This window comes from Malus domestica, chromosome 13, assembly GCF_042453785.1.
Source record: "Malus domestica chromosome 13, GDT2T_hap1".
Taxonomy (NCBI): domain Eukaryota; kingdom Viridiplantae; phylum Streptophyta; class Magnoliopsida; order Rosales; family Rosaceae; genus Malus; species Malus domestica.
In genome coordinates this window covers 34,799,170-34,813,551 of record NC_091673.1, presented here as the reverse complement: position 1 = coordinate 34,813,551, position 14,382 = coordinate 34,799,170, and the positions used below count along the sequence as shown (strand labels likewise).

The 14,382-nt window shown below is 38.5% G+C and overlaps 1 pseudogene; it reads right to left on the bottom strand.

Moving 5' to 3' along the window:
• Window positions 1-9,174: 9,174 nt before the first annotated feature.
• On the bottom strand, window positions 9,175-12,179 carry LOC114820440 (xyloglucan endotransglucosylase/hydrolase protein 22-like; annotated as a pseudogene).
• Between the last annotated feature and the right edge of the window lie 2,203 nt (window positions 12,180-14,382).

The following is a 14,382-nucleotide window of genomic DNA, read 5'->3' as shown; positions in this document are numbered from 1 at the left end:
GCACCACAATCACTACCTTGGTCTTTCGGTAGTTTTAGGGAAGGCAAAGAAAGAGACTTTTTCTTATATTAAAGATCGACTTTGGAAAAAGCTTCATGGTTGGAGAGAGAGTCTTTTAAGTAGTGTGGGAAAGGAAATATTGATCAAGGTTGTTGTCCAAACTGTGCCACTTTATACTATGCAAATGTTCTTATTACCAAGGAATTTGTGTGAAGAACTGAATTAACATATGAGGTGATAATTGGTCGCCCTGGAAAAAAATTTCTAAGTTTTAAGCCCTATGCTATGGAAGGTGGATCATGATACAAAAGTAAGTGCTTTGGTTTTAGTGGAGGGCAGTCTTGCTTGGAATATGGAAATAGTGAATAGCTTATTTTGTGAGGAAGAGGCCAATTTAATCAAGAGTATTCCTTTAAGTTTATTTCAAACGAATGGCATCATAATTTGGAATGTGGAGAAGAATGGAGGATTTACAATGTGAAGTGCCTACAATCTGGCATGTTCTTGTGTAGAGGTAAATGGAGATGAACCTAGTGGGTCGGCAATGATAGGAGAGGTGAAATTCCTATGGAAAGTGTTGGAAATTCAAATAAAAAAGCCATGTGATGTCTAGCTGTCTGTCCATGTGATGCTAGCTATTCTTTCAAGGTTGTTTCCAGCAACTACAAACATCATTGCTCCCTCCATCTGTTAACCGAAAGTGTGTTGATTGCAAGCTGGAAAGATAGCTGCATATGTGTGCTAGACTGTCCAATGTTCATATGATCCGTTTGTGTGTGCTGTTGTGTTTATTTTATTAAAAGCACTTGAGTGGTCCTTAATTTTCTGCTTGTATAAATAAGCCTCTCGTAAGGCTTTAGAAAATGTCTCTGATTTGTCATTCCATTTTAGAAGTGTGTTTGCAAACTCTTTTAAATATATCAAAGTGCATTGTTTGCCGAAGCTTGTAGCTTCCCTCCTTTTTCTATTTCTTTGTCCAATTTTATTGAGAGTGAAAAGTGAGAGGTGTGATAGAGTTTGTAAACTTATCACCCACATATTTTGGTATTGAGTTAGTAAACTCTTGTGAATACCAACAATTGGTATCAGAGCCAGAATACCATTCTGGCAAGTGCTGCAGTTATGGCGTCCAACTTAGTGCAACTCCAGGTTCCCACATTGAAGAAAGAAATACGAAAGATGGTGCATCCAATTCAAAGCATTGTTTGGATCATAGGAGCTATGGGAAATAGTCAGTAGTGGGTATGTTGTACCCACTGCCAAGCAAGAAGCCGCATATACTGCAGAACAAAGGAACACTCTCAAGGACTTACGAAAGAAGGACCAAAAGGCATTGTATCTTCTATACCAGGGTCTGGAAGATTCAACGTTCGAGAAGGTTGCAGAAGCAACAACGAGCAAGCAAGTATGAGACACACTCAGTACAATCTACAAAAGAGTAGATCGAGTCAAGAAAGTGAGGTTACAGTCACTTCGAGCAGATTTTAAAACTGCTCACATGAATGAAGGGGAGAGCATGTCCGACTATCACTCAAGGCTCATTGTGATAGTAAATCAGATGAGGAGAAATGGCGAGAGTCTCGATGAAGTACGAGTTGTGGAGAAGATACTCCGGTCATTCACATCTAAGTTTGAGCATGTGGTGACTGCCATTGAGGAATCCAAGGATTTGGAGGCGATGAGCGCAGAGGAGCTACTAGGATCCCTCCTAGTTCACGAGCAACGCATTCAGAAGAATGCAAGCCCCACAACGCTAGAGCAAGCTTTGGAGTCAAAGTTGAATATTGACAAACCAAATGGAGGTTGTGGGCAGTGGAACTCACATCGTGGGAGTTCATCCAACCATAGCCGAGGACGAGCCCAAGGAAGAGGTCGAGGCTATGTACAAAATCAAGGTCAGTCTCATGAGTGGAGATCTACTCGAGGAAAGGCGCATATCCAGTGTCACAGTTGCAAGCAATATGGACATTATGCCAATGAATGTTCATATAAAAATGGTGAGCATGTCAACATGGCAGAATCAAGTGGAAATGCTGGTGAGGAATTTACAGTCTTACTAGCACACCATGATTCCAATAGCCAACAAGATGTTTGGTATTTGGACTCTAGTGCAAGCAACCATATGTGTGGAAAGAAAAAGTTTTTTGCCAAACTAAAAAATGAGGCATATGGATCTGTGAGTCTTGGTGACTCCTCAAAGCTGCCAGTTGAAGGCAAAGGGAAGATCAAGATCATCCAAAAGGATGGTAAAGAATAATACATCTCTGATACCTACTACATAGCAGGTATGAAGAACAACATTTTGAGCATTGGTCAACTGCTCCAGAAAGGGTATATTATACATATGGAGGATATGTTTCTCACTCTCAGGTATGCAAGGAGAAAACTTATTACACGTGTTCAAATGTCAAAGAACCAAATGTTCCCGTTGAAGTTGAACACAAAGATTGGGAGTTGCAACATCGGTGTAATGGAAGATGAGTCATGGAAATGGCATCTTTGGTTTGGCCATCTTCATTTCAATGGCCTAAAATTGTTGTCAAGTGGAGGAATGGTTCGTGGTCTACCCCAGATTGAAACCACATGCCAAGTATGTGAAGGTTGTGTGCTTGGCAAGCAAGCACGACTATCGTTCCCTGTTAGTGATACATGGAGAGCAAAGGTACCACTGCAGTTGGTGCACACAGATATATGTCGTCCATTGGATCCCATGTCTTATGGAGGTAATAGGTATTTTATTACTTTGATTGATGATTTTAGTAGGAAGACTTGGGTTTATTTTCTCAAGGAGAATTCGGCTGCCCTAAGAATCTTCAAGGAGTTCAAGGCACTCACAGAGGCTAAAAGCAACCACAAGCTTGTGGCTGTGAGATTAGATAGAGGTGGAGAGTACACCTCCAATGCTTTCCAAGCATACTGCAAGGAGCAAGGAATTAGGCATCAACTGACTGCTGCCTATACCCCACAGCAAAATGGGATAGCCAAAAGAAAGAATCGAAGCATTCTTGACATGACAAGGTCCATGCTTAAGGAGAAGAATTTGCCAAAAGAATTATGGGCAGAAGTTGTAGCTTGTTCGATTTATTTGTTGAATCGATATCCAACAAAGAGTGTCAAGAAGATGACACCGCAAGAGGCTTGGAGTGGATATAAGCCGAATGTTAAACACCTAAGAGTTTTTGGGTGTGTTGCATATGCTCAGGTTCCAGAAGCCAAGAGGAGAAAACTTGATGATCGAGGTGAGAAGTGTGTGTTTGTGGGCTATAGTGAAGAGTCCAAGGCATACAAGCTCTATAACCCACAAACTGGCAAATTAGTGGTTAGTAGAGATGTCATCTTCAGTGAGGAAAAGGCATGGAAGAGGAACAACAAAGAAGTCAGTAAAGGGAAGATCGTCTTCACTGATTTTGAAGAAACAGAAGTTGTACCACCTGTTGAGCAACAACCTGCTCAAACAAACACAACAACTCCATTGCACAGAACTGCAAGGAGTGGTCCTACATCCAGTGAGGAAAGCAGCTCATCAGCTCCAGTGAGGTTAAAAAGTCTTATAGAGATTTATGGACAATAAGAAGAAGAAGAAACCAACTTTTTTTGCTTCTATGCAGACCATGAACCTCTCTCATTCAATGAAGCTGTGGAAGAAGATTGTTGGAAGAAAGCCATGGAAGAAAACATCCATGCCATCGAGAAGAATGACACTTGGGAGTTGACAAAGCTCCCACCAAATTAGAAGGCTATTGGTGTCAAGTGGGTTTACAAGATCAAATGCACTGCAGATGGGAGTGTGGATCGATACAAATCAAGGCTTGTAGCAAAGGGCTACAAACAGAAGTATGGAGTGAACTATGATGAAGTCTATGCTCCAGTTGCAAGACTTGACACGGTAAGATTACTAATCTCTCTTGCCGCTCAGCATAAATGGAAAATTTATCAATTAGATGTCAAGTTAGCCTTCCTTAGTGGAGTTCTTGAGGAAGAAGTGTATGTGGAACAACCAGAAAGCTTCCAAGTACAAGGAAAAAAAGATAAGGTGTATCGTTTGAAGAAGGCTTTGTATGGCCTCAACCAAGCACCACGAGCTTGGAACTCAAGGATTGATAACTACCTTCACCAAAATGGATTTCAGAAATGTCCATACGAACATTCAGTTTACATGAAAAAGGGTGCAAAAGGGGAGTTCTTAATTATTTGTCTCTATGTAGATGACTTGTTGTTTACAGGAAACAATGAAGCACTGTTCTATGAGTTCAAGCAATCCATGTTTAGTGAATTCGAGATGACTGACAATGGATTAATGTCATACTTTCTTGGCATAGAGGTGAAGCAAGAAAGTGACGGTATCTACATCTCTCAACAAAAGTACATGAGAGATATATTGGAGAAATTCAACATGGACAAGTGCAATATTGTCAACACTCCAGTTGCAACTGGATTGAAGCTATCCAAGGAAGGAGAAGGTGAGTTTGTAAACTCAACCGTGTACAAAAGTCTCGTTAGAAGTCTAAGGTACCTTACAATCACAAGACCTGATATAGTTTATGGTGTTGGACTCGTGAGTCGGTACATGGAAACACCAAGGGAGTTTGAGAATTTTGAGGTACATAAGAGGTACTCTAAACTATGGTTTGTTTTATAATTTTGGTGAAGATGCAAAATTATTTGGTTATTCAGATAGCGATTGGGGAGGTGACCAAGATGAAAGGAAAAGCACAACTAGCTATGTGTTTTTTCTTGGATCAACAATTTTCTCATAGACTTCAAAGAAGCAATCAATTATTGCTTTGTCATCATGTAAAGCCGAGTATGTTGATGTAGCCTCAACCATGTGTGAGGCAATTTAGTTAAGAAATCTGTTGAAGTCAGTGTGCCATCCACAAATGGAATCGACTATGATTCATGTGGATAACATGTCTGCAATTAAGCTTGCAAAGAATCCTGTTCAACATGGAAGAAGTAAGCACATTGATACCAGGTTCCATTTTCTAAGGGACCATGTGAAGCAAACGACAATTGAGCTTGTCTATTGTCACATGAAGGAACAAGTGGCAGACATCTTCACTAAGCCACTGCTAGTTGAATCATTCCGGCTGCTACGTAAGAGGGCCGGCCATGGTGTTAAGGTTTTACCCTACACATGGTGGCATCGTCTTGGCCAAGGTTGATGGAGAGAATATTCTCAAGATATTAAATAGGAAATAATATCTTGAGATAATAAAGTAAATATCCCTTCATTGTTTGGTCAGATGTGGTGTATTTAAATATTAAAGATTTGTGGTGTAAGGAGACTCATGGATTACTTCTTGGTAGTCATGATACATCAGAAGACTAAGAGATTATTCTCTAGTAGCCATGACACATCAGACGATTAAGAGGTTTACGGCTTGGCCATCAGTGAGAGCATCATTATAAATACAGAGACACTTTGCATCATTGTGCCCCCTCCAAATAACCACACAAATTGCCCTGAGAAAACTTCTCAACAACCTTTGAGATTTTATCCCCTTCCTCTTTCTTCTCACCAACACATCTTCAGTTTAGATAAATAGCATTGTGAAGGCAACCGACATCTTTAGTTTAGATAGACAGCACTGGAGCCGTAGAATCAGTTGATCGAAGAGCACCTTCAGTTTGGATAGACAACACTACTTCAAGGCTGACTGGTTATTATCCAAGTCTCAATCGACAAGGATTTTCGAGTCCTTGTTAGAAGAGGTCATCTCATTAGCCTTCTCGGCGAAGTGAAGTCTTACCAGGTTATTAGGCTCGGCACATTGAAAGCTGAGTTTTATTTTATGATTGGATATTCTCAAGTACATTTTAGAGTTCGGCATTCCGACGGCGAAACCACATTTACCATCAAGACATTGATCTCTTTTGAGTATTTGTGTCCATATAGTCTGATACCAGTTCGGCGTACTTATACTCTCACGAATATAATTACCGAGACCAAACTCGGCGTCGACGATTTGTGAACTTTGCAGAACTTGCCGCCTTGTCTTTAGGCTCTAGAACTCGAAGGCCGAGACATGTTTCTTCCTCGGTCGTAGTCTCAAGATCGAGAAGTCAGCAGCATGCTCAATACTATCAACACATTTTACTCCCTGACCAAGCTCGATCGACGAGTTGGCATGCCCCGCACATAATTGAATGACGTAGTTAGCTTATTAGTTACTCGGCCTGCGCGCCACATAGGCTTGGTAGTTTTTAGGATCAATAAGAGTAGTGGGGTTGAGCTTCATCGATGGTTTTAATGCACTAGAATCGGCTCAAATACTCTACTACAAGCCTTCCTTATGGATTTGCCTTTATTGGGGCAGCAGAGCCTTCAGCTACCTCCGATGTTGACCTTCTGGCACTTGTTGCTCTTCCACATGTCTTGCTCGTCTGTGTTGCAATTGCAGTGCATGTGGTTCGTTTCTGGCTGGTGAGCGAGTTACTCGCTGTCCCACTTGGCGTGTTCTGCTAGTTGAACTTGAGTCGGACTGCTCTCGTGCTCCCTTGGTCCGTTGTGCAACTACCTATTTAGGTGCCTCGCAGGAGGATCTCCTTATGGGCATAGCCTCATATAGAGGCTTTACTTGGAATGTTTGGAGTGTTTGTTAAAGTGTGAACCCAACCTCGAACACACACTGACTCGTGGGCCGAGTCGAGAATAAACGCTTCTCCATGCATTAAGGCTGGAGAAGGCATTTTCCCGAGGGCCAAGCTGAGAGTGCACACTACCCGAACATTCAATTTGTTGTGGCCGAGCAGCTACTTGTTAGGACGTCATTAGAAAAAGTCATGATCATCTACCATTGTCATACTTCTGGACACTTTGTCTCAGGTGTGTTGCGTCTCGATGCGTTCAAGGAGCTAATTCACCAAGGTTGTCTGTTGGGCGAGGGCGCTAATTAGATTGGCGACATGCCGAGACAGGTGATGTTCACCATTTGGGGTGGAAGAGTCTAGATAATGGGCGTTTCCATGTGTGGTGGGAGTATGATGAGTTGCAGGTACGAAACTCAGGCTTGGAATAGGCATATCTGCGAAAAAATTAGGTGAAAATATCCCTAGGTCTATCTATATCCCTTTGTAACTATTTATATTATTTTCACATAACCTCTTGAAAGAAAATTCTATTTATGATTTCTTATGTAGGAAATACTTTTATTTGTAAAAGTTTCTACTGGAATTCATTTTATTAAAAACACCTTAAATTTTTATGAAAATTTCAAAATTCATAAATAAATACATGGAAATCTTTCAAAAAATGTTTCATCGATATTTTTAGTACATTGATGTGTTTGTAAGGGGAGGGGGAGTTTGAATAAGCCACACAATAGGCAACCTAATTTGGTATTGAATTCGCCATCCACGAGATTCGAACCTAAGACCTCTCACTTCCAAGTGAAGAGGAATACCACCAGACTGTAGTATTGAGTGGCTCTTCAAAAAGTGTTTTTGTGTCTAAAATTAGGCTTATTTGATTAACACCTCACATATTGTTGAATACATCCCATATATTTAATACCCTTCACAATTGCTTTTTAATTAAAATTTATCTTAATATATCTCATTTATTTTTCCATAATACCCTCACACCCCACACTGTCAACATACATCCCACATTTCCTACATACACTCCACACTCTTTACGTTTTAGATCCAAATATATATTTTATGTTTTTATTTTTATTTTTTACACCCCCATGCTATTCATATCTTCAAATTGTGAGGTGGTTTCTATGTTGTTCCTCCTCCCTTTCAAAGAATGTAGATATAGATTTGGGAATCCATCATTGACAACAAAAATAAAAAAATTAAAAAAAAATTGAAAACCTCATGAAAAATATTTTTCTAAAATGTTGATTTCATGTTCAACTTGTCAGAAATATATATATTTTTCAATCAATGTGTTTGTAATTCTATGGGGTTAGGAAATAAATGGTGAGAGGTTTTTGTTGACTATCACTGACTAAGACAAAATGCCAACTCAGCTTTGTCTGTTGAGATATATAGTTATGCTGTCAAGATAAAAGTTTAGCTTGTAAGGAAAGACACAACAGCTATAAGCTGATATTCTCTGTAATAATTGGTGCGAAGCATTTCATTCATACAATACAAGATTACATTTTTCCTTTGTTTTCTCTCTACCTCCATAGCTTTCTTGTTCTTTAAGCTTACTACTATAACTTTTTGTATTCTTGTTCTATATCGTCAACAGTTTTGAGAGTTGAATGGGATATACATGTTAATAGTGATTTGTGGTGTATTTAGACTTTTTTTTTTAAACCTTATGATGTCGAAATTGTCTTATTTAGTTTTAAATTTTAATGTTGAGTGGCCACTTAGTACTTTGGTCTATGGGTAGTCTTCTTCACTTGTAAGTAAAGGGTCTTAGGTTCGATTCTCGCCAAAAGCGAATTTGAACCACTTTATTTCTAGCCTATTGATGAGGCTAAACCCTCTCATTTCTCTTTAGTGTAGATGATATCATTTGTTAAGAAAATAAAAACCAATTTTTTCTAAATACAGCCAGAAGAGCATTTAGGCTATACCATTTATACTTCAAAAACGCACATTTATTTTGCATATGTACTTTATGTTTTCTGAACAAATTGGTACATACATCATCCGGACTGTGTTTTTGCTTGAATACGGACTGTTGAGGTAACATTATTGTAGTATGCTCATTCATCCATATTCAATAAAATAAAATATTTACGCTTGATCCATACATTAAAGATTAGGATTTGGATAATTCAAATTGTGGGGATCTTAGGGATCCTCACATCTTAACCATTTATCGTATATTGTGCGATTAGAAATCATTTTGAATTTTTTATTTAAAATTAAATACAAATACTACCTAACGAAAACTGACCGCACGATATTCGATGAAAAATCATGATGTGAGGATCACTAGGATCTCCACAAAGAGGATCCAATGAGGATCCTCATAACTTTAATATATTATTGATTACGGAGACCAGTCGAGACGTCATTTTGAACATTTTTTGCCGTTTGCCTCTAAACCTTCTCCATTTATCCATTAAAGAACAAAATAAAAATTATTTAGCCAGCATGCAAAATATAAAAAAAAATATAAATTGAAAACGGGTACGTAGTCCACAGCACAGAAGGCATAGAAGGCATATAACAAAAACTAAAAGTCTCTCTTCTGAGCTTTTAGGACAAGAGGATGCATTCTTGAGGAAATCCTTGGGGAAATCTCTTTGTGTCTTTGCAGTAACTATAAATCATGTAGTTCTTTTGCACCCATCTCAGTCTCTCCTGACCCCTCAAACCAACTGTTGTGAGAGCCATGCATTAGAATCACTAATTGAATATGGAGATTTTGAAGTGCAAGAAGATGTCCCAGAGGACCAAATACAGGCATTATTGCCATTGAAGTTCCTGTAGGAGGCTGTGAATGGAGCTTTTGTCCAGTCTGTCTTTACTAGACCACCTCTGGTCGCCCAATCATCAGCATTCCACAGGCTAGTATATTCTCATTGGCTGGTTCTTTGGGAATGGAACTCCAATTGTCTCCAAGTTTTTGAACTCCCTTATTGGGATACCATCAACAGAGAACCTGACATAAATAAAAATAATCCATGTAAATAATTAAAAATACCGATATTATGGTAATGACAACTAAATTGAGTAAATGATCGGATTAGAAACGCAAACACCATCTGGTTTCGTGAACAAATTTGAATAATTCTGACAATTGTTTGCAAATAAATTGAAACTACATCTGTATGTTACGGACGTATCATAAGTTATTGCTAAGGCCATCTCCAACCGAAGGGTCCAAAGGGCAGAAAATAGCCCGAACACTTTCTCCAACCGAGGGTTATGCTAGAGGTTTCGTGGGCCCCACGGAATCTGAAAGGGCCAAAAGGCCAACTTGCTAGCCCAAATGAGCCAGCCAGCCAACCTTGGGTTGGGCCAGGAATTTAAGAATTGTCGTCGGATATAACTGACAACATTGTTATTAATCTTGTCGTTTATATTTGACAGACAATTTTTTGAATCCAACGGCTAGCTGACGCCCGTTAATGTCGGACTCAAAATTTTTTTTTTTAAATTCTTAAAAATTCTAATTTTTTTCCTATAAATACCTAAACCATTCATTCATCATTCCTCACAATATTTTTCACCATTTCAATTCTCATATTTTCTTACCTCTTTCAAAAATATTTCCTTCAATTATTTCAATAATTTTCAAATGGCTTCGTCTACAATAAAAGGTAGGGTTTGGACTCGAAAAGAAGATGAAACTCTTTGTGTGAGGGGGAGTTCTCAAACAAGTGAAGGTGTTTGGACTCGTGTGTCCAAAAAATACTTAGAGTTCTACGAAGGCACCACTCCACTGAATGTCCGAAACCACGAGATTTGTTCTTGAAGATGGAAGAAATATCTTCACCCAAGTCTGAACAAATGGCATCAAGCACTGTTAGCAGCCGCAAGTAGACATGGAAGCGACGCCAACTACTACGACGAAGTAAGTGTTTTCACAATTTAATTTAAATATTTAATTATATTACATTTAATTTCATGAATTACTTTCCTTTAATTTTTGTAAATACATTTAATTTCATAAATTAATTTCCTTTAATTTTTGTAATTATATTTTCTAGGTACGCCAAGTGGAGGAATTGTATATGGAGGGCAACTCGAAACCCTTTCGGTTTCACAGTTGTTGGGAAATTTGTAAACGGTGGGTGTTATTTGAAGATCCACCTCAACATAGATTAGGTCCTACGCCGGTGTTCAAAACTGCATCCTCAGCTGCGGATATGGATGAAGATGGATCTCCTACCATTCAATAAACAAGGGTAGAAAATCCGTCTTCGGGTGAAGGTTCCATACCTAGGGCTATGGGATGAAACAAGGCACGAAGGTTGAAGGAAAAGGGCAAGGCAAATGATGATTACGCCGCTCAACAGGAAGTAGTGGCCTCATTGTGATTAATGGCGGAGCAAATTGCCGTTAAGGAGGAAGAAAGGAATCGTAGGCATGAAGAATGGGCCAAACAAATACAAGAAGAGATGAATGATAAGAATATGGAAAGAAACACTTCGAATTACACTTCAATGAGTAAGGCCTATTTTGATAGGAAAAAAAAAGAAGAAATTATGACCCCGACGGTAGTTGTTTACCTCTGACTATACTCATACAATGGTGGATGATGAAGATGATGTTGATTATGGATATTAAATTTAAGTTGTTGTAGTTTTTAAATTTAAGTTAAAGTTGTTTTTAAATTTAATTTGTCGTTTTTAAATTTAAGTTGTAATTTTTAAATATAAGTTGTAGTTTTTAAATTTAAGTTGTTGTTTTTAAATTTAAGTTGTTGTAGTTTTTAAATTTAAATAATAAATTATGTTTGGCCCTATGGCCCTTTGGCCCTTTGTTGGAGATGGTTTTTTGTGACAGGGCTAAAACGAGCCCTATAGCCCTTTGGCCCTCGGTTAGAGATGGAAGCAAATATGGCTTTGTACTGTTCATTAAAATATTAATTTCTTGGATGGCCAGAGGGCAAAAACGAGCCCTCTGGCCAGCATTCGGTTGGAGATGGCCTAAAAGACGTAGCATAGTCGCAAGAGAGAAATGTTTTCTTTTTATTTTATAAAAAAAACGATATGTTTACATTAAAAAGTAGGAAATTAAATTGATTTTAAGTTGGACATCAACTAAATTCGAATATAAGACATTTCACTTTCAAATAAAGAAGAATTCTTCTTTCACCGCCCTATAGTAGTAAGTATGTTAACTTACTCGATATTTAAAACATAAAATTGCCACTTTACACCATATGGTTGACAAACAAGATTATCTTAACATATTTAAAAAAAAATTATCAAAACATAGAGTACCTTGATAGATGATTTGAGTGCAATACTTATATAATCCGTTGAGAATTCCAAAGGATTGAATAAGTGTGAAAATTAGCAGTCACTAGTAGAAAAAACAGTTTGCGCGATGATATTTCGTCGCACAAGACGTACTTGCGACGAATATTTTCGTCGGGCAAGAATACTTAGCGTTACGACTAACCGTCGTCGTCGCGTAAAGTCAGCAAGAAAGCGTGGGGTAATTTTTTTGGTGTGAAGAACTTGTGCAACGAAGGTGGGCCTTTGCACGACCAATTGTTTGTCGTGCAAGTTCCTGTCAGTTTTGACCATTTACTGCAGGTGAATCAAAAGAATTAATATGGCATTTAATACTGATGTTTGCACAACAAATACTTCGTCGCGCAAAGGTCCAAACTTTCCTATAAATAGGTGCTTCTATTGTTATTTTTCTTCACAATTCTGTTCTTCTTTCGTGCTGGGATGGCAGATAAAAACAAGGATGAGAGCGTGCGTGACGCCAACTCGCATGATTTGCGGGACCATTTTGAGTTTGCGCATGTGATTGTTGCAGCCATAGGAAATAATTGTCCCACTGCTGAGTGGCGTTCTTGGGAAGATGTGCCTGGGAATGTGAAGAAAGTTGTGATGGATGAACTATTAGTAAGTATATTGTTGATGAATCAATAATTAAGTTTGTGATATTTTTAGTTATATGTTGGAATTAATTAATTGCATATATGTGTAACAGTGTAAGTATACTCTTGATGATGATACGAATGAACAGTTGATCAAGTTGATGGATGGTGCGTTGGAGGGAGGTTACAATCGGTGGCGTTATGAAGTCTTGCGTAATGGACCAGGACCATCCAAATAGTAGTTTTAAATTTATGTTTTGTATGACAATATTTAAATTGAAGGTGTTTTTTTTAAGTTATGTACTTGGACTTAATTATGTTTTAATTCATGTTTGGTTATTTAAAGAATTCAATGGTTTATGATATTAATTATTTTTAGAATAAATATTTAAGGTAATATTAATTTTAGAATAAAAGTTTAAGGTAATATTAATATTGATTGTAATTATAAAGTTTACGTAAACATAGATATATTTATGTAAACTTTATAATTACAATTGATAATGTCGTAGCGAAAAATATTGCGTGACGAAGTTGTCATTGCTAAAGATCACTTTGTGCGACAAACATGTTTTTTTGTCGCGCAATAAAAAGGTAAATTTGTGTTCAACCATCCCATTTATTGCGCATTTATGTCTTGTTTGCGCGACGAAATAGATTATTGCGCGACCGATGTATTCGTTGCGCAAAGCCTTCCTATTTGTTAAATAAACACAAGTTCAGAACCCTAATTTCAAAAAAAAATTGTTTCAAAAACCATTGCCGATTCTAGAGAAGGTTCTTGTAACATCCCACATCGCCCAGGGGAGTGGATCCTGTAAGCCTTATATGTATATTCTCATCTCTACCTAGCATAAAGCCTTTTGGGAGCTCACTGGCTTCGAGTTCCATCGGAACTCCGAAGTTAAGAGAGTTCGCACGAGAGAAATCCCATGATGGGTGACCCATTAGGAAGTTCTTGTGTGAGTTCCCAAAAACAAAACCGTGAGGGCGTGGTCGGGGCCCAAAGTGGACAATATCGTATTACTGTGGAGTCGAGCCCGATATGTGGTGGGGGCCTAGGCCAGGATGTGACAATTTGGTATCAAAGCCAATCCCTGGCCAGAAGTGTGCCAACGAGGATGTCGAACCCCTAAAGGTGGGTGGATTGTCACATCCCACATCGCTCAAGGGAGTGGATCCTGTAAGCCTTATATGTATATTCTCATCTCTACCTAGCACGAGGCCTTTTGGGAGCTCACTAGCTTCGGGTTCCATCGGAACTCCGAAGTTAAGCGAGTTCACATGAGATTAATCTCATGATGGGTGACCCATTGGGAAGTTCTCGTGTGAGTTCTCAGAAACAAAACCATGAGGGCATGGTTGAGGCCCAAAGCAGACAATATCATGTTACGGTGGAGTCGAGCCCCAGATGTGGTGGGGGCTCGGGTCGGGATGTGACAGTTCTGGCAAAAAGAAAGTTGTGCGAATTGAGAGGTATCAACGAAAGCAAGTGCCGTACTTTGCAGAGAAAAATAGGAATGGGTTGGGCCATACGCGGAACTTATTTATGATATTGGCAATTTAGTGTAGAGGGAATGTTCTGTTGAGTTTGAGTCTTGGAAAAAGGTGCCTGAGGAGTTGAAGAAGTCCATGCTATAGGAGTTATCAGTAAGTTCGTATGAAATAATGTATATTTATTTTTGTTAAAATGTAGTACTTTTGAAATTACTAATTTATTGTTATTGGCATTAATGGAGGTGCATTGGGATGTTGACGAAATCGATGAGAAGCAGTAGAAGCGTCTGGATGAGCTTTTTAGGCAACGTTTCTGGCAGTGGAAGTTTGATGTGCTGAAGAATTTACATTACATAAAAAGAAAAAAAAACTTATAAAATATACAAAATAAAATAAAAAAA